General features: G+C 34.7%; 1 protein-coding gene across 2 annotated transcripts in view; it reads right to left on the bottom strand.

Annotated features, from left to right (window-relative positions):
* LOC112645926 (uncharacterized) overlaps positions 1-26,688 on the bottom strand; it is a 548,956-nt gene that overhangs the window by 73,929 nt on the left and 448,339 nt on the right. For both annotated transcript variants that reach the window (XM_049105761.1, XM_049105760.1), the window contains 2 exons: positions 12,381-12,499; positions 795-879 (listed from right to left, as the gene is read on the bottom strand). The gene's annotated coding sequence lies outside the window, so the exon portion shown is untranslated. The remainder of the gene's footprint in view (positions 1-794; positions 880-12,380; positions 12,500-26,688) is intronic.

Raw genomic sequence — 26,688 nt, 5'->3', positions numbered from 1 at the left:
GCCCGGGTGGCTCATTGGTTGAGCGTCTGCCTTTGGCTCAGGTTGTGGTCCCAGGGTCTTGAGTTCGAGTCCCACATCGGGCTCTCCACAGGGAGCCTCATTCTCCCTCTGCCTATGTCTCTGCCTCTCTCTGTGTCTCTCATGAATAAATAAATAAATAATCTTAAAAAAAAATAAGTTAGAAGATTGTAAAATGACTCATCTTAAAGCTTGGATTAGCTAGATTAATGTCAGATATGTAAAGGGTTCAGTACAGATTTGGACTGTGGCGCATGAACTGGGAATCATTTTGCTATAACTCCCTAATTAAAATGAGTTTCAGTAACCATGTTTAATTCCAGTCAAGCTTGCCATGAGTGATTCCTATGGCAGTGTGCTACGGCCTCTCACTTGCCTGTATATATATTAAATTAGGTAAAAGGGATTATGAGCCAATGAATATTATAATAATAATAACTACTTTCAGCGGAGTGATTTCTTGATGTCAATCACAGTACTAGGCCCTTTACATTTATTACTTTACCTAATTTATCCACTGATCCTATTATTGTCTTCACTTTACTGATGAGGACCTGAGGTTCAGGGCAGTTAGGGTCGTCCCAGTTCATATAGTAGTAAATGGTAGAACCACGTACAAATCCAAGTTCCTAGAGTGTCAAAATGTTCCCTTTCTTCCCCTAACACTTGGCCTCAGAGGTTCCTTCTGCCTTGATGCCCCCATCACATAATGGTTTCATGTTAGATCTCAGGAATTTACCATCACATCCACCACCATCAGGACTGATAGAGCCTACCTGTTACCTTCATAGCTTCCTAAACAGTCGACGACGACACAGAGTTGGGCACAGCAGCGTTCTCCACTCTCACATTCATCAAGGTCTGAAGGGGAAAAGGACATTTCTGTTATTTAAGGGACAAGAATTGAACCAACCTAGGGAAGTATCGATAAGCCTCACTTCCAAGTCACAACTGTTCTACAAATCATTTTCTGTTTCTAGGGCTACACTGTACATACATCAGAGAAACTAGAGAAACTATAACACAAAAAGAATGAGGCCCACATTTGGGTTTATGTTTCTTTCCTGCTTTTTCTTATGCTTGTTATTTATTTTTAAAGTATGTAAATAATCTCCAAATGCATTTATAAGCACAGGAAAGGAGTTATCTGCTATTTTCCCAGTTTAAACAGCAATCTGACTGAGTCAACAGAGAGCCTGAAGAACAATGACAACAACAAAAACAGCTTGAGAAGACCCAAAAAAATTCCATTTAGTGAGCGTTTCATAGCTGCAAAGCGGAGGTAGTCTTAGCCTCCATAAGGTGTTTACTCTTCTAGAACTTCACATGAAAGAGCATTCCCCAAGCAAAAGGATTCCACGTGACTGGCAAGAGATGTGGTAACCATAATTCAGAGGGGGTAGAAAGTCACTGTAAATGTTACGTTTTAAATGGCAATATTTCAGGGCATTTGCTTGAATTTTTCGATGATGCTTTGACTGGATGGGTGAGGGGGGTCTAGGGGCTTCGATCACCACCAGTGACACCATTAGCCTGGCAGGACTATCAGATAAACAGTTTTCTAAGTGATGGTCTTTAAGTCTCCTTCAACACCTATTATTCTACAATTCTATAAACCTGAATGTTGTTTTCTAAGACAGAATGGCCTGGAGGAAAATAAACATGCACTGGAAGATGTCAAATTGGAACCTTTCCGCTACATGATATCTGGCCTGAGTTTTGAGGTGATCATTTCTAGCATAATTGGCTGAGGAGTAGCATCAGACTCTTCACCCACTATTTCCTTAGGCTAGACACCTGGGGATTGTGTGGTCAGGGTTTTTGGCTATTTGCCCTTGGTTCAGTTTTACCCCGTCTGTTTGTTGAGCTGTTAAGTTGGGTGGCCTGCAGTGCTGACTTTACTAAATTTCACTGTTCTGTAACTACACGAGCAGCCACAGATATAAAAGGTCAGTGTCTCAATTAACCTTAGAAAGGGTACTAATGTAAGAAATGCAGATAAGAAAAAAAGAGAGAAAAAATGCAATCAATCAGCCAAGGTGAAGGGTCACCATAAAATATCTAAATGAGGGTCATTTGGACACAAAACACTCTTCTGCCTGCCAAATGTCATAAGTAGTGCTGCTCACAAAATTCTACATGATATTTTTGCCTTTTTAATATCAAACCCTTCTTTGTCCTTTGGATTAAAGAACATGAATATAGGAGACCAAAACTTTTTAAAAAAAACTCAGTTTCATTTCATCTAAAACACTATCCTTTAGGTTTTTTGGTTTTTTTTAATTTTAAGATTTTTTTTTTTTAAGGTCTTCTCAGATACCACCAGAACCTTTAAACATACAGGTCTCAGGATTCCCTTGTTCTCAACTAGCTAGAAGCACAGCTACATCACATAATTAGAAAATTAGTTTCTTAGTTTATCATTTTATGATCCATTTTGGATTCTTCTTCTATTATCATTCCTCTGGGGCTAGTTCTAGGTTGTCTAATCCATAACTTCCTCAATCTGGAACTCACCTGAAACCCTATCCTTTCCACCTTATAAGCCTTTCTTAAAATGCCCTGTCTCCCCAATTTTTGCATCATATGTTTCCCAAATTCCTTGATTTTTTTTTTCTGATCTTATTTGGTGAGATTTGCTTGCTTATTTTCCCTTTTAACTTTCTTCATCTCTATTTTTTCCTACATAGGCCAATATGCCAAATATTGCAATATTACAGAGAAATTCACCTGCACATAAAAATGTAGCCTTAATAAAAAACAGAACGTTAATTGTAAGTAGGCAAAACAATTTGACATTTTAACTCTAATTTCAGAGAAGCATCAAAAGTAAATAGTAAAATTACTTGAGCTTCTGTATCTGTTCCCCATATGTAACCACTGAACAAAGCTCCAAAAGGTATAAATAAAAAATATTTTCTAGAGGCGCCTGGTGACTCAGTTGGTGAAGTGGCCAGGTCATGATTTTGGCTCAGATCATGATATCAGGATTGTGGAATCAAGCCTTCCATCAGGCACAACAATGAGTGCTCAGGGGTGAGTCTGCTTGAGATTCTCTCCCTCTCCCTCTGCCCCTGCCCCTGTTTATTTGCTTTCTCTAAAATAAATAAATAAATCTTAAAAATATTTTCTAATAATTAAAAATTGTTAAAATGTAGGGACTTTATTGCTGATCAGATAGTCACGTTTTAGACAGTTGTCTTTCAAATTACATTAACACATCTCTAGGTTTTAACTCTAATAAAATTTGCACTTGGGTAAGACTAAACATTTGCAGATTGGATGACTGATTTTCACATCTATTTGTATATTCAAATATATTTTAAAAAACTAGTCTTAGAATAAGCTAAAAAATTATTTAGTTTCCTTTATGTATGAATGTTTTTACAAAGCATACATGGCCTTAATCTGCTCTCAGGCAAGTAAGCGAAGTATGCATATGTACACTCCGAACAAATCATTGCCTTTAGTGAATATTTGGACTTAAGGAATGAGTATTATTTATTGTTCGAAATGAAATAAATTTGAGCCATAAACAATATAACATCATGTTGACTGCTGAAATACCATAAATATGCACTTTTCCACATTTTGACCCTGGCAGATGTTATTTATTTATTTATTTTTTGTCTAGCTATAAATAATAGCTTTGCGGAATTGTACTTTTCAAAGAATAAGGAAAGACACCAGATTGTAAGTTGCAGAGGTTTAGCAAAATTCCAGTTTCTCTTATCCAATAATCAAAATGGGAAGATAGGTAGGAAGAAAGGAAGGCAGGGAAGGAGGGAGGAAAGAAGGAAGCCCTTTACATTTTTCAGAGATAAAAACATTAACAAGATAGAAACATATAAACTTATTTTTCATTACATAAAAATTGGCAAGAGAAACAACTGGTTTCATTAAGTTAATCACTGTAACTGGGAAAAATGCACAAAGCAATGTTGGATCAAGAAATAACATGTAATGTGATTGTTTTGGTTAAATAATTTATGAAACCAGAATACTTCAAAATCTCTAAGTTCACTCTGTCACATTGTAGTGCCAAAATAAAAAATCCCAAATACTTAGACCTCTGAAATTCACCTCTTCTTTTATTATACTTCAGTTTGTCTCTAATCCTATTGACTAGTATTAAATGGTCAAAATTGTTTGTTTTTTTTAAGATTGTATTTATTTATTCATGAGAGACACACAGAGAGAGAGAGAGAGAAGAGGCAGAGACTTAGGCAGAGGGAGAAGCAGGCTCCCATAGGGAGCATGATGAGGAACTTGATCCCAAGATTCCGGGATCACGACCTAAGCCAAAGGCAGACAAACACTGAGCCACCCAGGTGCCCCAAAGATTTTTTCAGTAATCATATTATAATTTTTAAGAAAGGTGACATAAAGTATCACAAAAGAATGGTATCAGAATTCCTGAATAATGACAAATTGCTTTAGGGGCTTATAGATTCACAGAACCAAAGTACATAGTAATACAGTTTGATGCTCACTATCCCTGTTTGTAGGGATATTCTAGTTTAAACATTTCATACAGAGCAATGTCAGGGTGGAGTTCATTCTTAGATTCCCATTTGATAAAAGTTCTAGTAATATGTTGAAAATGTTATCCATTAAGAATGGGTTTGAGCTGGGATTTCCAAAGAATAATATCTTTTAAAGTTTTCTTTTGGAATGTAGTTATTTGCCATACCAAAGTTGAACACTCACCCAAATCATTACCAAGTTAAACATCAATGCACATGGTTTAGTTTCTGCTTGAGGTAAAGTAAGGTACATGTGCTGTTTGAATTTCAAATGACATTGAATGGTTAGGTAGTCTATGCAATATTTTCTTGACATAAAACTGTTAAGTCCACATATTTTGTTAAAATGTTTTAAGTCTCCTTTAATTTCAAAGTAACCATCTAAACATAATGATGTCTTCTGCCAAGTAATCTTTCTTTTGCATTTGCCCAGTAGCCAGAGATACTATTCAATTTAATTCTCCTTGCAGTTTTGAGAGACATGGCTCATATTTACAGCTCTAAGTATGTATTAGAGAGGAAAGGGCTAAATGAATCCTGGTCAAATTCTGAAGATGACATTTACCATACATTACCTATGCATGTTTTCTCATCTGAATCAAGCTGATGTCTCTGATTGCAGGAACAATGGCCACCCCCTGCCCCAAGTACACATTCACAGTAATGGGAACAACTACAATTGTTCTCTTCACAGCAATTGACAATTTCCAATTCAAATCCTTTCCAAAACAAGTGAAAGAGAGTTATTAGCATAACAACAGAGAAACCTGAATATATGTCAATAATGGGTACACTCTCTGTTAGGAAGATGACAAATTTCATTGGAAATTTATCAACACTCTACACATATAAAAGTAAAAGTCTGCCAGCAATTAGGCATTGTAAATGTCTATACCATATCAAAATACTAATAAACCTATGAATAATGTCAAATTGGTAAAGTGATGCAGAAAAGTAATGAATCCACCAGTGATTATTAACACTCTTCTTAAAAGACAGTTACCTCTGGGAATTCATAGTATTTTCAGGATATAAAAAAAATATGCATATTGAATCAAATGATCAGAACGCAAATAGGTCGTTTGCCAATTGACACATCTGTTCTCAAGCTAATGGTATGTTATTATCTGTCCTTTTTAGAGGCTATAAGTACATGAAAATACTTTTAAAAATAGCTTTAGAACAAAAGCATGAACACAAAAGCAATGAATGAGCTGATCATATGTGACTAGTATCATGTTGCTGTGCTAATCAGTTTTGATGTATATGAGTGTCACTTATTACATAAACATACTATTACTTTGAAAAACAATTTGCTGATCCCAGTACATGCTACTAGTTGGAAGTATTTTGGGGGGACATCGGTCTCAGCATATGGATATTAATTGTCCTGAGTACACAGGCATTATAATCCATCATTTCCTAATGAGGAAATGAGAAATAAATAATGATTTGAATCACTGTTAAAATATAGAATTTGGGGAGTGCCTGGGTGGCTCAGTTGGTTAAGTGTCCAACTCTTGATTTCGACTTAGGTCACAATCTCAGGCTCATGAGTTTGAGCACCAGCATTGGGCTCTGCACTTAGCAGGGAGTCTGCTTGTCCCTCTCCCTTTGTTCTTCCCTCTGGTCTCTCTCTCTCTCTCTCTCATAAATAAACAAAATATTTTTAAAATATGGAATTTGGGTACTCTGCTATTTTCACCATTGGCCACCATTGGTTCTTCTTCATTTGTATTGTTTGGGCACACTTCCTCTTAATGAAGAGTGTCTACACTGGTTCATTTCTTTCCATTCTTAGTTCTGGAAGAAGAAAGACGGGAAAGAACAGGACAAGGGTACTTGGGATTGTGGCATCCTTTAAAGGCCTATATTATCATTCAAACTGCCTAGATCTCTGCTATAGTTCCTGTACAGTTATAGCATAGATCCTCCCTGATCCCCAGCCTCTAGTTAAAGGTAGGCAGCCGCCTTATGTGTTCCCAGAGCATGCAGGGCACAACCCTGTCATTGTGTTCATCCCTCTATGCCACCATCATCTTGCATTACTCAGCTCACAACAGATGTTCAAAAATAGGTTTTAAGTGATTGAATAAACAAAAGGAAGGATTATGCTAATCAATTTGTTACTGAAAATAAGAACCCCTTTGGGTTTAGAAACAGCTACTTTAGCACTGAGGAATTAGAAAGCTAAAGCAAAAAAAAAAAAAAAAAAGCTAAAGCAAAGATTGAAATAATGAAGAACACTGATATATTTTTTACAATACACTAGCATATACTCTTTAGGGAGATGTAGTTTAAATTTTGGCTTCTATTCTTGTTATTTCCTGTGGACAATGAAGTTCTAAGACTGCTGGTGGTAATTTAATTTAAATATAAATTACATTGCTGTGATCTTATTAAAAAATGCATGGGACTAAAACAAGTATGTACTTAGATCTATAACTGCCCACTAGAAGTAAGCTGAGATTTTGTGTTCTTGATACAGGTATTAATAATTCTCAACCATCTTAATTTAAAAAAATATATACTCTAAAAAAACTTTAAAAAATGATCTTTGTAGTTTCTCACAGGTAGCAATAATCATTACTTACTCAACATATTAAATATACATTAAATATATATAGAATTTAAGTTCGACTATATATTGCTTGGTAATTTGGAGGAAGTCTTAACCATGCTGGATCTGGACTCTTCCAATTTCTAATCACAAAATACTAATGGCTCATGTATAGCACTCTAGGAACATTTAATGTTTATGCTATACAGTGTTTGGAGAGCCTCTGAGGAGAAATTATATAAATACAAAATATTGTTTTCCTAGGGAAAAGGTAAAATAATATTTTCCTAAAGTATACTTTTATCTGAAAGACACATAATTCATTCTTAAAAATTACCATGTTCTGAAAACACTTACTCCACCTACAGGTTTTGAAACAACTCAAAACACCAGTTTTCACCAAGAAAGTTTAGTGTGTCAGTTAGTAAATATTGAGGTCTAGTGAGAGCTGCACAAAGAACTTAGCCAAATATTCACATAAGGGAAATAAATGTAAAAATACACTTCTACCAAATGTATTCTACTCTAGGGCAAATTTCCTTCCTAAATAAATTCTACAGAAAGCTTGTACCTCATAAGTCATTAGCAATAATAGCCCCCTCTGTCATGATAACTGAAAACGCACCGTCAGATTGCAAGAGATTTTATTTCAGACACTTGTAAAATATACTCCTCTCTTAAACCTCTGGCTACATTAAAAATCAAAATATTAATAAGAAAGAAAAACCCATCCACATTTCTCTCTGCTTGAAAGGACTCCTCAGGGCACTGAAAGAAAGATTCACTTCAGAAGTTGTATCCTAATTAGTAGTTAATTCTTCTCTCCTGTCTTATTTAGTTTGCTCTTTAAAAGACAAATATCACCATAGTAAAATTGCCTTGTGTTTAAGCGATAGAAATATACCATCAGACTTCAAGGCTACACTAGCCACCCAAGCATTAAAGAAACAGCATTTTGTGCAATGGAGGAGAATGAAGAATTTAGTGACCCTAAGAATGTCTCTTCATGAGAAAGCTTACAGAAGAACACACAATTGTTTATTTATCATGATCATTATTCTTCTTCCTTGATTAAATTGTTAAGTAGATATATGACATATTCAAGTACAGGAGAAAGTTAAAAGGACTGCATATTTGGAACCTAAGGACCCCAGTTCAAGTCCTAGTGCTGGCACTTAACTAATTTTGTGTATTTGAGTTTTTGTCCAATACTGAATTGATAGTTTCCTAAGATGTGGAGAACTGGGAAGAGCATCTTTGGAACTGAAACTGGAAATCAGCAGTTCTGTTTTGGGCCTGCTAAGTTTGTAATGTCTACCAGTCAAGCAAGTGGAGATGTTGAGTACATACTCTGATATATTCACATGAAGTTAAAGGAAGAAGAGAAACGAAATGTAAATTGGACATTGAAAGAGGGGGTAGAGATTGAGAGGAAAACCAGAAAAATGTGAAAACATGAATGAGAAAGAAAGCATTTCAAGAAAAAACAGAGATTAGTCCATTGTGTGGAATGCTGATGAGAGGTCAAGTAGGATAAAACCAGAGATATTTACAAGCATGGAAGTTATGAGTGATCATGTTTGGGTAGAGATGGAGATCTGATTAGTCAGGGATGATAAGAGAGTGCAAGATGAGGAGGGAACATTGGCTAAGAGATGAAAAATTTTAATGTGAAGAGGTTCAGATTGAAGCTTAGGAGGGGTGGGGTCATAGGAGGGTACTTTAAAGATAAGAGATACTGTACCAAGTTGACATGCTGAGAATGATCTGTTAGGTAACTGCAATAGCAAAAATATTGACAGAATAAGAGAGAATGGAATCTGAAGTATAGTAGAGAAGATGGCCTTTGGTAGTCCTAGGACTACTTCCTTTATATGAACATTAGTGAAATCTTTTTCATAAGATTCTATGGGGTATTTTTGGTCAATTGTTAACTTGACTGATAGTTTGCATCCACTTGTTTGATGATGTAAGAAACAAGCTAAGAATAAAGGCAAAAAGGGGATAATATAAAAATTTGGAAGAGAAAGAGAAGATGTCAGTATTCATTTTTGATGAGGATGGAAATAGACATATTCTGATAGTGTAGATTGGTCCAGTCATGCTGTATAATCATTTGAGATTTGTGATCCTGAATTTAAAGTAAAACTAGTTAAGTTTTACTTGAAGTAAAACTTAAAGTTAAGAAACTTAGAGTTGTGCTTTGAAACAAAGAGTTGTGCTTTGAGCACAACAAAATTTATCTGCTAAGGCATAAATATGAAGTAGGGAAAGAAGAGAAGAAGTCACTGGGAGAAAGGTAGGGTCTAAAGATGAAAGAAAATGTATTGTTGATTACATCATGACTACATAAGAAGAAGAGACGGAGGAATCAGCCAAAGAAATAAGAAAAAAAATATTTTGTCATTTGAAAACAAAGGGAAGAAGAAGAGAATGTGTGCATTTGGGAAATACTGAAGTTGAGAAAATGGAATTTATATTAGGCATTTTTAAGCTTAGTAAAGCAGGAAATGTATTATTTATCTACAGGTTAAGTAGTGGATCAGTGGAGAAGACCTGCAAAAAAAATAGCTGTAACAGTTATTAATAACAGCTAAAGTTTTAGCATATTTAACATTTTAATATATTCATAATAAGATATATTAAATTGCCTAACTGAGCCTAGGTGAGGAAAGGCTGAGCTTAGATGAGATGGATCATCTTTTTTCTTCAGGGAAGAAAAGAAGTAAAAGGGTAGGGGAATGAGTCAGTGAAGAATACAGTGAGAAGCAACTGCTTAAAGAGGCATGATGGAAATGAGCAGAAATGGGAGAGGGAGGGGAAGGGGACATGAAACATACACATTAGAGTATCTGATGTGTCAGGTATGGTAACCTCAAAACTCATTGAGTTTTACATTAGAGTTATTAGTGTTCAATAAATATTGCATAGCAGAGGTGATGAAAGTAGGAAGACTCTTTACAAAGGAGAGCTTTACGTCCAAAAGAGCCCCAAGTCACAAGCCCTGAGACAGACCTTGCTCTCTGCACTGTGGGTCATTATGCCAGCTATTGTCTATTGACTCTGGTCTCTTGTTTCCTCAAATTACAATGAGGGTGTTAGACTTACTTCTAACATCCCACTCTTCATTGGGTGATGGGCATTAAGGAGGGCACTTGGTGGGATGAGCGTTGAGCATTATGCTATATGTTGGCAAATTGAATTTAAATAAAATATTGAAAAAATAAAATAAAATCTCACTCTCACTCCACCCCAGTGGAAAACAATTTTAGGAGCTTCTGCTTTGGCAAGCTATTCAGTATGGTTCTTTTGTTTAGTACTCTTGTTTAATATTTGTAAAATGCTACACGTTTCCTGGGCTGCTTTTGTTGCCATTTACCACAACACTGTTTTCCATCAGCTCCCAGTTCAAAGCCAGGATGGCAGGCACAGATGAAAGATTCCATTGTATTTGAACAGTGATGGCTGCGGTGAGCCAGCCCTTCAGCATGTTTATTCATATTTGCAGAAAGAGTTATATAGCAGCTATGTCTTCAGAGCTCAAGTTGAGATTTATCTGTAAACTATAAAAATGAGCTAAAGCATTCCCTTCTTCTCAACCCTAGACATCAAACATAACAGTAAAATACCACATTGGCACCATATTTGCGAATAAACCAACTGCTAATGATATTAACTAAAGTGTTGGTCTAATGCTCTCAAAGACTTCTATCCATGGGAACCTACAAGTATTTATTAATTGGGAGCAAATAAAGAAAATAACTAAAAATTATACTTTATCTCTCCCCTAATAATACAGGTAGAAGTCATTGTAATTTGTCTTTAGGAATCTATATCACATTCTTTTTTAAAAAAAGATTTATTTATTTATTTGAGAGAGAGTGTGTGCACATGTGTACATACATGGGGGGAGGGGCAGAGGGAGGGAAGCTTCAAGTAGACTCCCTTTGACCAAGGAGCCCCTTGTTGGCTTGGTCCCATGACCCATGAGATCACCAGAGCCAAAATTAAGAGTTGGACACTTCACCAATTGAGCCATCCAGGATGTATCTTATATTCTTAAGCAAAAATGATATCTCCCTGATTTAAGGTAGCCAGGACATGTGGACAAGGCAGGTTGGGGGCCCCCCCTGTGTAGCAATCCACAGTGTGCTCTACCTGAATGCCATGGGGCAGTGCAATTTGCACAAGGATGCCTCCTCTTTCTTCTGACACCAAGAGGCAGTTCCATTCAGTATAACGTCATTCCATAGCTCAAGTAGTCCCTGCTCCTTCTCTTCACGTTGATAGGTCTCAACATTTTCCTAACTACTGCTTCCTCCTGTACTGTCCTGCATGTCACCTCCACATCTATCACCTATCTATATCTATCTATCTATATCTATCTATCTATCTTTGTCAATTCTCCACAAATATTTAATAAGATCCTATTCTGTGCCAGAAAGGTTAGGCAAATGCTGTGCAAACAGAGGACCAAAGCAGAAATGTTCTCTGTCAGAAAAGCACATTAACACAATCAACAGAAAATTATATCTTAGTTTTGGTTTAAAGAAAAAAAAATAAACGGGAATTTTTATATCTAAACCTTTTTCAATTTCTCAAAGTGTTTATCCATCCCATAAGCCAGGAAATATTTTGGTATTTTCATAATTAATCCAAATAAACTGTTTCTCGTTTCATGAAAATGTCATGATAAAAATGAAGGATTCTGTGATTTCTCTGAAGTTAATAAAACAAAGACTGTCCCACAGGAATGATTTCATTTATTAGTTCTGGTTATGCAGTAATTTGTCACTTTCATCTTCAAATTGAAGTATGTCTGTTTTGCTATTTCTAGGAAACAGAAATATGTAACCTTGTATTTATATTTTCTTTCTTTTTGGTTTTAATTATTTCTAACTTCTGAGAACACTCATTTGCACACACTTGCGTTTCAAAGGTTATCCTCCACGTTCTGCAGCCTATAATAAAAAAACTCCCTGTGTAGTTATGGAAGATTTTGAATATTAATTCTGGAATTCACTTCATAATGAGAAACAAAAAACAAAAGGCATTAATTCTGAAATTATACCAGACTATTTTTTGTAACTAAAAATTTCACTGAGTTTTTATAGTTTCACAAACATACCTTTCAGAATGATCAAATGAGAATATAAATGTTCTTTTTAAAGCATAAATGAAAATGCCTTTCTCCTAGCTGTTCTGACTATTCAAAACTGAATTACCACAAAATTTCAAACAATTACACAATTAAGCCATCATCTTCAACCTCCTACCTCCACAGGCCTTTTTGTCGTCAGACAGCTGGTACCCTGGGCGACAGAACACCTGGCCACACCATTCTCACTCTGACAGATGTGGGCATATCCATTCCCACCTGTGCAGGGGTCCATCTCTGAAAGCAATTAAGCAGTGGTAGTTTATAATTCATTAACTTCAGAAAGATATGCAAAGTGGAAGGGGGGGAAGGTAAAGAGGGCACTGGGGCCATGGGGATTCTCATATAAAGATGGTAAGGACTCTGAAAAGGCTTTTCCCACTTTCAGATGGAACTATTTCCAAAAAAAAGTTTCCATTTTGTGATATGAACTCCAAAATATAAACGAATATAAACATGGAGCAGAGCCAAAAAAGAATTGGCTTAATTCACTGTTCTCAAAAGCATGCCTTCAGCCCTCTGATACCCAAAGTTCAACAGAGTCAGCTTGAACTCTATCATACACCTTTGCATTTTCCCCTTCTCTCTCAACCCTTTCCACTTCTTTGGGCATCGGAATCATTCTCAGAGGTAAAACCTCCCCTGGGTCACTTTTTCCTTTAGATAAACAACCACAGTGTGAGGAGAAGGTAGGCTGAAGCAACATGGAAGAGTCTTAGCCATAGCTGTTGTGGAGATGGAGTTTAGTTCAGATCTTCCAGGCTGTAATGAACCACTGTAAAGCCTACGGTATAATGTTGAAGAGAAGTGGCATGAACACACATCCTTGTCTTGTTCCTGATCTTAGAGGGAAAGGCTTCAGTATTCACTATTACCAGTAATGTTAGCTGTGGGTTTTTCATAGGTTCCCTTTATCAGGTTGAGGAAGTTGTCCTCAAACATTTCTAGTTTGTTGAGTTCTTATATCATGAAAGGATCCTTGATTTTGTCAGGTGTTGTTGGTTTTCTTCCTACACCTATTGAGACTACCATGTGATTTTTGTACTTTATTCTGTTGATATGGCATATAGCATTAATTGATTTTCAGAAGTTGAACCAACCTTGTTTTCCTAAGATAAATCTTAAATGACTATAGTGTATAATCCTTCTATATGTTGTTGGCTTTGGCTTCCTAATATTTTGTTTAGGATTTTTACATCTACATTCATAAAATATATTTGTCTATGGTTTTCTTTCCTGTGATACTGCTGTCCGGTATTGGTATCAGGGTGATTCTGATTTCATTGAATGAACTGGGAAGTGTTCTCTTCTCTTTTCTATTTTCAAAGAATTTGTTTGAAAAATAGAATAGTTCTTTTAAGTTTAAATAAATTCTTTTTGGTATAATTCACCATTGAAACCATCCGGGCCTGAGCTTTTTATTTTTTGGGAAGTTGCAAAATAACTAATTTTATCTCTTTACTTATTATATATATAACTGGATTTTCAATTTTTTCAGAATCCAATTCCAATAGTAATTGTCATTCTTGGAATTTGTTCATTTCATCTAAGTTATCTAATTTGTTGTGATCAGTTGTTCCTCGTATTACCTTTTCCCTCTTTTCAAAAAATTTCCTAAAGTCAGTAGTGATGTTCACTCTCACTTTTGATCCTAGTCATTTGAGTTATCTCTCTTTTTTCCTTTGCCAATCTAACAGTTTGTCAGCTGTATTGATTGTTTAAAAAAAAAAAAACAACAACTGTTGGTCTTATTAATTTTCTTTCTTGTTTCTCTATCCTCTACTTCACTAATTTCTATCCTCATCTTTACCTTCCTTCTTTTTTTAACCTTCCATGTTCCTTTTCTCCTTATGTTACTTCTTCCCAGTATGAGTTTTCTAAGAAACTCTTACATTTGAGTCTGCAAATTCAATATGCCCCTTAACTTCACACAAAAGAAAATTTGATGGACATTTTTGGTTTTGTTTTCTTTATTGCATCTGTATGTTTTGTCCCAGGTCAAGAGATTTACACAGCTACATTTATATCAGAAACTTAATTTATTTAATCTGTATCCCCTACTACCAATTCTCAGGACAATGGGATAGATAACTCCTTCTCTAGACTTTGGAAAGTGAAGAGTCCCTAACACCAGATGCAAAATTACAATGATCATTGATGTTCTTCTCATTGACCACTGTCTCTGAGAACCTATATTCTAAATGTACTTTAATTATCTATTCTCGAATGCCATCTTGATGCCCAAGTTTCCAAATATGAGGGTTTACTCCTCAAGAAGATGGCTAGATATAACCTCCCTACAGCAAGTCCTACTGCTGTCAAAAGTCCCTTTTGTTTTGGGGACTGATTATAACTGTTGTCTTAACCCATTTGAATTAGGCAAGGAAGAACTAAAAAATAAACCTTCTATAATGCAGCATTTGGTAAAACAGATTTTATTCTCAGCTGCAGGACATAGAAGGACATTTAAAAGTAGCATGTGGGACACAAGTAATATTCTCAGTCAAATTTCTAATGCTTCTTTTGTGTAGAGTTAAAAGGCAGTATCCTTTATATGTAGCACTTAAATGGCACCTGTTCAAATTTGGCTCATGATCTTGAAAGAGTAACAATGATTGGGCTTACCTTCTACCAAAGCAACTAGAAAACTAGAGTAAAAATACATGAAACAACTGCATATAATGGACAACAAACAGCACAGAAATGGGAATCCCGAGTGAAGAGAAACAAAAGTAAGCTAAATTACTGTTTTGAGTTCTGCTGGAGACCATTTCTGGGTTACAGTACACAAGGAGAAATCAAAAGAGAGCTCAGTGATCCTGCTAAATTAAAGAGACAAATCAGAGCTCATGATTATCAAGGAAATTAGAATATGTGGAGTGCTAGAAGGGGCAAGGGGAGGTGGAGAGGAGAGTGTTACAGAAAGAGAGAGGGAGACAGAGAGAATCACTCCAGAAATCTGTATGCCAATCCTCTTGAATCTCTGATTAAATATTATTGCATATATACATAGGGTAAGTCTCCCTGAGGCCAGGCAAGAACAAAGAAGAATTAGGGAAGCTCTAAGCCAAACAACTCCCAAAGCACACAGGGCCAGGAATCACTTCTTAGCAGCTGGACTGTGAAAGTATTGTTGAACATATGGGGATTTCATTAAATATCCCTAAAGGGCTATGACTCAGTAGTAGGACTAATTTAACCCCAGAGTAAAGTCTATTCTAGATTTACCCTAACAAAGATTCAAAAAAGCACTTGACAGGATCAAGTAACTTAACTTGGCACCCAGAAAGAAAGCACAATACTTTCTAAAGGAGACCGAAGCTAGCATTCAACAATATAAAATAAATAATGTCCAACATCCCATAAAAAGTTAATAAGCATGTGAAAATGTAATCAAATGTGACCCATATTGAAGAGAAAATTTATTTCAAAACAGACTTAAAAATAATAGAGATAATGAAATCAATAGATAAGGACATTAAAATAGCACCATAAATAAATTTAATATGCCTGATGATTTAAAGACTAATGTGTATTTAGTGAGGATAAAAATAAAAGATATAAAAAACTACCAAATGGAACTTCTAGAGAAGAAGGATATAAGATCTGAAATGGAAAGTTCACTAAATAGTATTATCAGCAGATTACATAATTAGAAAATTATTGAACTAAAAACCTAGCAGTATAAATTATCCAAAATGAAGAACAGAGAGAGAAAAAAAGGACTAAGCAATTTAAGTAAAGAAAGTCTGATGACCAGTAGAGCAATATTAAGTGATATCAAATAATTCAGATTTTAGAAGGAGATTCTCTAGTCAAATGATTAGGAAAAAGACAGCCTAACAATACAGAAAACTTTCAGAAAATTACTGTCTCGCTATGGTGAGACATCATAGAAAAAATGTAACCCTAACCCCTACCTATGACACCAAAGAATGAAGGAGGAGCCTAGGCTTTCCCCTTCAATAGGCTGTAGTGAGGTGTTTTTTCATCTTCCCACTGAGGTGATGTCAGAGGAGGCTTATCAGAGAGTCAAGACTTCCACCACCAACCAATGATAATGAGGCAACCCCACATGATGTCCATGAACGCCATGTGGGAAGAGTAAAAAGGCACACCTACACCTCTGCCAATCTGTACCAATGGAGAGCTAGAACTCCCATCCTGCACAAAGTAAGGAGGCATGCACCTCTCATTTTTGAGTCATTGGAAGCCAGGTGGTAATAAACTGGGACTTCTACTTGCACTGAGTAGTAAAAGGTATTTTCCCCCCACCCCCTTTCCCTTTCCAAAGTAGTGTCAAAGGAAAGCATCTAAAATATAATGTTTACATAAGATCCAGAGTCTTAACACAATATACAAAATGTCCAGGTTTCAGTAGAAAATTACTCATTATACCAGCAACTAGGAAGATCTCAAAAGGATTGAAAAACTGGATCAATAAATGCCAACACCAAGATTCTAGAGATGTTAGAATTATCTAAGATTTTAAGCCAGCCATAATAAAATTACTTTAATGAACAATTACAAACAAGCAAATGAAATAATAGAGTCTCAGCAAAGAAATAGAAAATATAAAGAAGAACCAAATGGAAATTTGAGAACTGAAGAACACAATAACTGAAAATCTCAATAGAGGGGTGCCTGAGTGGCTCATTTGGTTAAGTATCTGCCTTCATCTCAGGTCATGTTCTCAGAATTCTGTGATCAAGCCCCATGTCTCGCTCCCTGCTCAGCAGGGAGTCTGCTTCTTCCTCTCCCTCTGCCCCACCCCCCATGGTAGTGCTCCCTCTCCCTCTCAAATAAATAAATAAAATACTCAAAAAAGAAAGAAAGGAAAGAAAGAAGAAAGAAAGAAAGAAAGAAAGAAAGAAAGATCTCAATAGATAGACTAAAAAATGGAATGGAGAGGAGAAAGAATCCATAAATTGGAAGATAGAACAATAGAAATTACCCAGCTGAACAACAGAAACAATACACTAGAAGAAAATTAAAACAAAACAAAATTTTTAAAAAGAGAGAAATAAGAAAAGAATGGAGCTTTAGAGATATACAGAAATATAACAAAGGCATAATATTGTGTCAAATGTCAATGTCTTAGAGGATAGAAAAAAATACAGTGAGACTGAAAATGTGTTCAAAGAAATAAAACTGAAAATTTCCCAAATTTGACAAAGACATAACTCTAGATCCAAGAAGCTGAGTAAAACCCAAGCAAATTAAATCCAAAGAAATCCACACCAAGACATATTTTAGTCAAATTTCTGAAAAGTTAAGACAAAAGAAAAATCTTTAAGGCAATGAGAGAGAAATGACACTTTACTTGTAGAAGAAAGTGTAATAGATATTTCATCAGAAATCACAGAGAATGGAAGGAAGTGACATTTTTCAGCTAATGAAAGAAAACAACCCAGAATCCTATATGCAGCAAAATTACTCTTTAGAAATGAAGGGGAAACTGAGACATTCTCATACAAAGAAAAACTAAGAGAATTTACTACTCTAGAATAATGTCTAAAGGAAGTTTCTGAAATAGAAATGATTAAAAACCAATTGTAAAGCATCAGAATGAAAGACAGAAAGAAAGAGCAAAAATAAGGGGAAAAAAATCCGATAAACTTTCCTTCCCCTCTTGAGTCTTCTAACTAACACTTTATGGCTAAAGCATAAAGTATCATTTGTCTAATGTGGTTCTAAATGAACATAGAAAAAATATTTAAACAATTATATGTAAGTGGAAAAAAGTAAGATGAAAGTAATTTAAGTGTTCTACACTTCACTTGAACTGGTAAAATGATGCCACCAGTAGGTAAGTTAGTTATACAGAATGTAATACCTGGGAGGAACTAGTTAACCAGTAAAAAGCTTGTAAAGAGAGCCACTCAAAACCTAGGAATACAACAAAATAGGGGCACCTGGGTGGTTCAGTCAATTAGACATCTGCCTTTGGCTCAGGTCATGATCTCCGGGTCTTGGGATTGAGTCTCAAAGTGGGCTTCCTGCTCAGTGAGGAGTCTGCTTCTCTCTCTCCCCATGTCCTCCCCCCATCACCTCCTTCATGGTCTCTCTCATATGCACTCTCTTTCAAATAAATAAATAAAATATTTTTAAAAATTTGGGTCAAAGTTTAAACAGTGCTGAGACAGATTTATAGTACAAAAATATATCTAAAAAGATAATCGGAGATTATCTAAAAGATAATCTAAGATCTGACTCCAAGAGTTTAGAATAAGAAGAGTAAAATAGACCCAACATAAGTAGAATAATAAAATAATGATAAGAGCAGAAAGCTATGAAATTGAAAACAGAAAAGAATAGAAATTATTATTGAAACAAAGAGCTGGTTCATAGTATAGATCAATAAAATTGACAACAAAAAGGCTGATAAAGAAAATAAGAAAAAAAGAAAAAAATTACCAATATCAGAAATGAAACAGGATGTTACTATATATCCTGATAACATCAAAAGTAGAGTAAGGAACAACTACAAACAACTCTGTAAAACACATATTGGTAACTTAGATAAAATAAATGAATTTCTCAAATAAAATATAAACAACCAAAAAAGAAATATAAACAACCACAAGATATTTATATGAATAGAAAACTTGTATAGCCCTATAATAATGAAAAAATAAGAATTTATAATTTAAAAATTCCCCAAAGAGAAATCTCCATGCTCAAATGATTTCACTGAGTAATTGTAAATGTTTAAGGAAGGATTAACACTGATTCTAAAATTTCTTTCAGAAAATAGAAAAAGGGATACTTTCAAATTCATTTTATGAAGATAATATTATCCTGATACCAAAGCCAGGCAAAGACAGTATCAATAGAAAAGAAGGAAGGAAGGAAGGAAGGAAGGAAGGAAGGAAGGAAGGAAGGAAGGAAGGAAGGAAGGAAAGAAGGAAGGAAACAGTATAGACCAATATCACTCATCAATAAAGATGCAAAAATCTTTTACAAAATAGTAGCAAATTGAATCGTGCAATGTATATAAAAGAATTATGCAACATCACCAGGTAGGGCTTATTGTAGCATGCAAGGCTGGTTCAACATTACCAAAAAAATCAAATAATGTAATTCTCCATATTTATAGAAGAAAGAAGAAAATTCACATGATCATATCAATCAATACAGAAAAAAAATATTTGACATAATTCAACACATATTCATGATTAAAGAAATAGGATTAGTGGGAATCTCCTCAACTTGATAAAGAGCATATACAAGAAACCTAAAACTAACATTGTACTTAATGACAAAAAAAAAAAAATTTCTTTTGCTTTAAGTTTGAAAGCAAAGCAAGAATGCTTGTTCTCATCACTCTATGCAACAGTTCTAACCAGTGCAATCAGGAAAGGAAAGAAATAAAATGATTATAGATCAGAGAGGAAAAATCAAAACTTTTCCTATTTGCATATAGCATCATTCTCTAAAAATCCTATGGAATGTACAAACTCTTAGAACTAAAAAGTTGAGTTCAGCAAGTTTGCAGGACATAGGATAAGCATACAAAAATAAGTTATATATATATTATTAATAAACACATGGGCAGTGAAAATAAAACATCAGTAACATCTATAATCACCCAAAAAATAAAACATTATGTGTCAATCTAACAAACATCTACAGGACTTGTATGTTGAAATATACAGAATACTGATGAAAGGAATAAAAAACATATGGTGAGATGTACTGCCTTATGAATTGGAAGACTCACGAAATAAAAATGCCACTTTCCTAAAATTGATATACAAGATTAATGCAATTCTTATCAAAATTCCAGCAAAATCTTCTGTATATATAGACAATTTTTTTCCAAAAAATATGGAAAGCAAAGGAAGTACAATAGCTAAAACAATCACAAAAAAGAAGAATGAGGTGAAATCAACATCTGTATTTGATCTCAAGAGTAATTGAGGCTATTTGGTAGTGGTTGAAAGATACATGCATAAATGGGTGTAATAGAATGAAAAACCCAGAAACAGATCCACACAAATATGCCCACTTGATTTTTGAGGAAGATGAAAATGTAATTCAACAAACAAAAATAGCCCTTCAACAAAAGCATAGGCAACCAAATGGATCTTGACCTAAATCTCACATCTTGAGGCACCTGGGTGGCTCAGTCAGTTAAGCTCAGGACTCTTGATTTTGACTCAGGTCATGATCTCAGAGTCATAAGACTGAGCCCTGAATAAGGCCCCCCTCAGCGGGAAGTCTGCTTGAGATTCTCTCTCTCTCCTTCTTCTTCTGCTCCTCCCCCCCATCTGCTCATGTGTTCTTTCTCTCATAAATACATACATACATAAAATCTTTAAATACCTTACACAAAAATTAAGTAAAACTGGATTACAGACTTAAGTGTAAAACATAAAACTATCTCTAAAAAACTTTTAGAAAAAGTAACCTTTATTAATAACGCCTAAAAACAGAAACAATCCAGATGGAAATGCTTAAGGAAACTGGTGTATCCATGTCTTGGAATACTATGAACTATTGTTACATGCAAGAACTTGGATGAATCTCCATAGAACTATGTTGAGTGAAGAAAGTCAATCTATAATGGTCACATACTCTTTGTTTTTTTTATGTAACATTTCTAAAATGTCAAAAAGCTAGAAAGGGAGAATATATTAGCAATTGCCTAGGGTTAAGAAGCAGATAGGCATGGAAGGAAAGGGTGGCTATTAATAAGGAACATGAGGGATCCTTGTGGTGATGAAAATGTTCTGTATCTTCACTATATCAATAACAATATCCTCGTTGTGATATTGTATTATAGTTTTCCAAGATGTCACCTTTGTAGGAAACTAGATATGGGTACATGAGATCACTTCCTGTTATCTTTTAAAATTGTATGTGACTCTGGGATCCCTGGGTGGCGCAGTGGTTTGGCGCCTGCCTTTGGCCCAGGGCGCGATCCTGGAGACCCGGGATCGAATCCCACATCAGGCTCCCGGTGCATGGAGCCTGCTTCTCCCTCTGCCTGTGTCTCTGCCTCTCTCTCTCTCTCTGTGACTATCATAAATAAATAAAAATTAAAAAAAAAATTGTATGTGAATCTAAAATTATCTCAGAAGAATAAAGGGCTAAAAGGTAAAAAGTAAACACTCCCCCCAAAAACAAAACAAAACAAAATCTGTTAATGAATGAGTATTTTGGCTGAATTGCAATCCCTTCTTATAAAAGACAAGAATACAGAATTGACTTTACTCATATAACTTGCATTCAATAAACATTATTTAGGAAAAAAAGAGAAACACCTGAGAGCCTTGATTGTTGAAGAAGCCTTGGACCCCATCAGGCACCAAGTCTAATTGGGAACTGATAGTTACCAACATAAAGCTGCCACATCAAAATGATTTTTGGCTGTAGGGCTCTCTCCACTCTGGAGGTTATGTAGATGGTTTGGAATGAGCTGAGCTCCAAAGGGCTGGAGGGTCTGGTTGCCCAGGCCTGGAACTGGAACAGGGCAACTGGAGGGAGAGACCAGATCTCTCTCTCTCTCTCTCTCTCTCTCTCTCTCTCTCACACACACACACACACACACACAGAGTTTAATGAAAGAAAGCAAAGCAATATGAAAACAAAATGAACAGTTTCAGTGACCACTAGGAAAATATGGAAAATAATATATTGGGACATCTGGGTGGTTCAGCGGTTGAGCATCTGCCTTTGGCTCAGGGCCTGATCCCAGATTCCTGGGATCGAGTCCCACATCAGGCTCCTTGCATGGAGCCTGCTTCTCCTCCCTCAGCCTGCATCTCAGACTCTCTTTCTGTGTCTCTCATGAATAAATAAATAAAATCTTATATATATATATAAAGAATAGCAAAAAGAAAAAAAAATTTGAAAAAATAGTGAGCAAACATTTGTGAAATGAGATCTAGACAAGACCCATATATCCAAGAGTCTCATTGAACCAAAGCAGGATAACTACAAAAAAAAAAAAAAAAGAAGAAGAATATCCATAACACATTATTGTCAAATTGATGATAATCAATGACAAAGAGAAAATATTAACAGAACCAAGGACAAAGAAAAGTATTTTACATATAGAAGAAAAGATAAAAAATAACTCCATATACCTTGTTGGAAACCATGCAAGACAGAAGACAATGGAACATTTTTAAAATGCTGAGGGAAAATAAAAACAAACCAAAGAAAAAAATAGAAGTACATATCCAAAATGGATATGACATAAATGGAGAAGACATAAAGACATTTTCAGAAAAAAAATGAGTAAGCTGAAAGTATTCGTCACTACAGATCAAAACTCAAGAAATGCTGAAAGAAGTCATTCAGGTAGAAGGTAAATGACAGCAAATGGAAATGTGAACCTATACAACGGAATAAAGAAAGCAAGGCATTGTACATGTGTGGACAAAAATAAAAGATATTTTTTGCCATTTAAAAATATATCTAATATATATCTGTAGAGGCTAAAGCAAACATGGTAGCGATGTATTTGGTATTTTTTACATATGACAATTCTACAAAGAAATGGAACATAAAGAAATGCAAGTATATCGTGTTAGGGTTCTAACATTAAACATCAAGCAAAAAAAAAAAATAAACATCAAGCAGTAAATAACATTTCCAAGGGAGTCTGTGATAAGTTAATAATAAAAATTGTAACTTCTAGAATAACAGTTATTTTTAAAAATAACAGTTATTTTTAAGGAGGTATAACTAGTAAAGCAGTATCAGAGATAAAATGATATAAAAATCCTTAATTAACCAAGGAGAAATCAGAAAAGAGGAAACAGAAATAAAGAGTAAGTGAGACAAAGAGAAAACAAATAGCATTCTCATAGATCAAAACCCATATTGAAAATTACCGTAAATATAAATTCTCTAAAAATCCATATGACAAGATAAGGATTGGGGTGCCTGGTAGCTCAATCAGTTAAGTGTTTGACTCTTGATTTTGGCTCAGGTCATGATCTCAGCATATTTAGATCAAGCCCTGCATCAGGCTCCACACCACAAAGAGTCTGCTTGAGTTTCTCTCTCTCCCTTTCCCTCTGCTCCTCCCCCTGCTCTTTCTCTTTCTTAAATAAATAAATAAAGTTTTAACAACAACATCAAAAAAAGGATTTTCAGACTTGGAAAAAAACAAGACACAACTATATGTTATCTACAATAAACACACTTTATAAAGACCAAAATAGATATTTTAAAGGGGTAAAATATATATACTATGATAATACTAACAAAAATCTTTGAGTGGCTGTATTAATTTTGCACCAAGTGATTTCAGACAAAGTAGATTAGCATGAAAAGGGGCATTTCATACTAATCCGGTGATCAATTTTTCAAGAAAACACAAAACCATTTTAAATGTGTATGTACCTAATGGCAGAGCCTTAAAATACATAAGCATAAATTGATATAACTGAAAGAAGTAGACACACCCACACATAGAGTTGGAGATTCCAATATTTCTCTACCAATAATTGATAAGATAGGCGATAGAATAGTAATAGGCCTGTACACATGAATTAACAACTATCAAATAAGTTAAATTGACATTTATAACAATTTCAGTCAATAACTGCAGACTATACATTTTTTGAGTATACATAGAACATTTAATAAGATAAAATATCCTGAGCCAAACCAAGTCTCAATAAATATAAGATGATTGCAGATATAGAGTATATTTTCTAATCAAAATGGAATTAAATTAGAATACAAATGTATCAGAATGTTTAGAATGTTTAGAAATTTAATAATACAATTATTATTTATTTAGAAATTTATAGAATTTCTGAATTCTATAAATGAATTCTATTCTAAATGAATAGAAATTTAATAATACAATAAAATACAATTTTATTATCCATGACTCAAATGGGTTAAAAATATTTTTAGGTGAATGTAAACATTATTATTATGTGTAGGGGAAAACTAAAGCAGTCTTAGAGAAATATATAGCTTTAAGTACTTATATGAGAAAAAAAGTAGGTCTAAGAGTTTAGAACTAAAACACAGAAGATCTATTTAACCTAAAATAAGTAAAGGAAAAAATAATAGAGTGAAACTAGTGAAATAAACAATAAACAATAGAGACAATCAATAAAATGAAAAGATGACTTTAAAAAAAGATTTTATTTATTTATTCACGAGAGACACACAGAGAGAGGCAGAAACAGGCTCCCTGTGGGGGGCCAATGCAGGACTCGATCCCAGGACCCCCAGATCATGACCTGAGCTAAAGGCAGACACTCAACTGCTAAGCTACCCAGGTGCTCCTGAAAAGTTGATTTTTAAAGGTCAGTCGACTTGACAAACCTTTAGATTAAGAAAGAATAAATGGATGACATAATAGTATAATATGATTAATTTTTGCAAATATATTTAAGTTTATATGAAATGGGCAAACACCTCAAATGGCACATAGCAATATATCAAAACTGACTCAAGAAGTGATGGAAAGCTTAAATAGCCTGGCAATATTGAAAATTACATAGATAAATAAAAAATTTCCCTCAAAGAAATTCTAGGTCCAGATGGCTTCACTGGTGAATTGTCTTCAACATTTAAATAAGAAATTATAGCAATTCTATACAAACTCTTGAAGAAAGTAGACAGGAGAGGATATTTCTCAATCCACTTTACAAAGCCAGAATTAATCTGTACTAGAAAAAACTACAAAGAATAAAATGATAGAAAAATAACCCTAATTTAAGACAGATTCAGGAATCCCACATAACCCATTGACTAATAATTCCAAGTTTTAAAAAGAGGATAGAACACTTAGAATCCTCATGTGTGGAAATATAAAGGTGCATAACTCTGGAAGACAATTTGCCAATATTTTTTAAGGTTAAATATGATCTTACCATATGGTGCAACGACTCTACACTTGGGTATTCAGTTTGTAAGAAACTACTATTCCACAATAAAAATGATTGTGCTGCTAATATACAAAAACATGGATAATTTCAAATTCATTATACTAAGCTTTAAAAGAATACAGACATAAATAATTACATACTGAGTTATTCATTTTCTATAACACTCTAGAGAACATAAACCTAAACTATGCTGCCAGAAAGCAGATCATTGGTTGCTAGGACTGTAGATAGAGTAATTTTAAGAATAGGGTAATTGGGACAGGAATAAAGGAAACTTTTGGGGAGATGGAAATAGTCATATCTTTATTGTGGTAGTAGTTACATGGCATGTACATTTAAATATGTAATATTAAAGTTGGTACATTTTATTGAATGTAAATTATATCTCTAAAATATTGAGTTAAAAAGATAAATAACAATAACAAAAATGGAGAACTGTTTTGTTGATTGGTTGTAGTTTATATTAAAGACAAGTGGGCAGCCCGGGGGGCTCTGGTTTAGCGCTGCCTTCAGCCCAGGGTGTGATCCTGGAGACCTGGGATCGAGTCCCATGTCAGGCTCCCTGCATGGAGCCTGCTTCTGTCTCTGCCCCTCTCTCTCTCTCTCTCTCTCTCTCTCTCCCTGTCTCTCATGAATAAATAAATAAAATCTTAAAAAAAATAAAATAAAGACAAGTAAAATGATATGACTACTCCAGTCTTTGTGTATGTTCCAATGAAGTGTTGAGCTCCATTCATAGCAACTACTAGATATTTATTCATCTGTCCTAAGCCATCCAAACATATATGCTAAACAAATGAATGTTAATGTTCTAAAGGAGAGTGTGAAAAAATAACACTCTTCTTTCTTTCATAAGAAAGCGTGGTTATAACCTCACTTATATCTTGCTCTCCTTGCCCAGAAGATACTCATTGTCCTAACTACATGATTGACTAAGACTTTTTCTTTTTCTAAGATTCAGTCCTATGTACTACCTTCTCCATGAAATCTTTACCAATGATTGCAATGACACCTTTCATCACTAAAGTAGACAGTTTTTTTTTTTTTCAAACTGGGTTCCCTACTATAGTGGTTTTGGGGGTGAAAGATCTTATAAAAGTTTCCAACACCAAATAAGCTTGTGAATGTTTATTCAGCAATTAAACAAACAATACATTAGCAAACAAAGCTGCTTTCCATTGAATTTCTCAGAGCTTTTAATATGCTATAATAGATTATGTTCATCCAAAACAGGGTATTTAAATTTGTCATGCTTGTTTGACCATGGCATTCTTTTTTTTTTTTTTTTAATTTTTATTTATTTACTTATGATAGTCACAGAGAGAGAGAGAGGCAGAGACACAGGCAGAGGGAGAAGCAGGCTCCATGCACCGGGAGCCTGATATGGGATTCGATCCTGGGTCTCCAGGATTGCACCCTGGGCCAAAGGCAGGCGCCAAACCGCTGCGCCACCCAGGGATCCCCCATAGCATTCTTTTTATTGTAAATAAATGTTTCATAGAACAAATATGAGAAATAATGGATGATACCTTACATTCAGTTCTTATAATATCCTAT

Source organism: Canis lupus, chromosome 34, assembly GCF_003254725.2.
Source record: "Canis lupus dingo isolate Sandy chromosome 34, ASM325472v2, whole genome shotgun sequence".
Classification (NCBI taxonomy): Eukaryota; Metazoa; Chordata; class Mammalia; order Carnivora; family Canidae; genus Canis; species Canis lupus.
This window is presented reverse-complemented; position numbering and strand designations above follow the sequence as displayed.